Here is a 734-nt window from a genome sequence, read left to right as displayed (position 1 = left end):
CTTCTTGTTATGAGTAATGGACCTTCTTGGATTGGTTCAATCACCACTTCTTCCACCTGCTCCTCTTCTTCTTCTTGCTTGGATGCTTCTTCTTCTATGGCTTGAATGTCTACAAGAGTCATGACTCTCTTGTTAGGACATGTTGTTGCATAATGGCCATAACCTTGGCATTTGTAGCACTTGACATCCTCCTTCTTTGTGAGCTTCTTTTGGCCTTGGTTTTCGGCCTTTGCTGGTTCATCTTGTGGAGTGTAAGATGAGTCTTCCTCCTTGTTATCTCTCCACGCCATCTTCTTCTTCTCCTTTAAGTGTTTTTCAACTTTTAAAGCAAACTTAAAGAGTTCATCTAAGGTAGAATAAGGTTGTAACTCCACCTTCCTCCTAATCTCCTTTTCTAATCCTCCTAGAAAACGTGCCATAGTTTGCTCCTCCCTCTCTTGTACATCAAGTTTCATCATCAATTTTTCAAACTCATGTATGTAATGTTCCACTCCTTTATGATCTTGAGACAATTCAGCAAGTTGGTTATATAAATCAAGAGTATAAGTAGAAGGAAAAAACTTCTCTTTCATTTTCTTCTTAAGTTTACTCCAACTCTTAATCTTAGGCTTATGTTTTCTACTCCTAGCTAAAACAACATTCTCCCGCCAAAGGGATGCATACCCCTTTAGCTTAGCTACAACAACTTTAAAAGCTTTTGAATCATCATACTCCTTAAGCTCAAAGATCCTATC

The sequence above is a fragment of the Beta vulgaris genome, chromosome 3 (assembly GCF_026745355.1).
Source record: "Beta vulgaris subsp. vulgaris cultivar EL10 chromosome 3, EL10.2, whole genome shotgun sequence".
Lineage (NCBI taxonomy): Eukaryota > Viridiplantae > Streptophyta > Magnoliopsida > Caryophyllales > Amaranthaceae > Beta > Beta vulgaris.
This window is presented reverse-complemented; position numbering follows the sequence as displayed.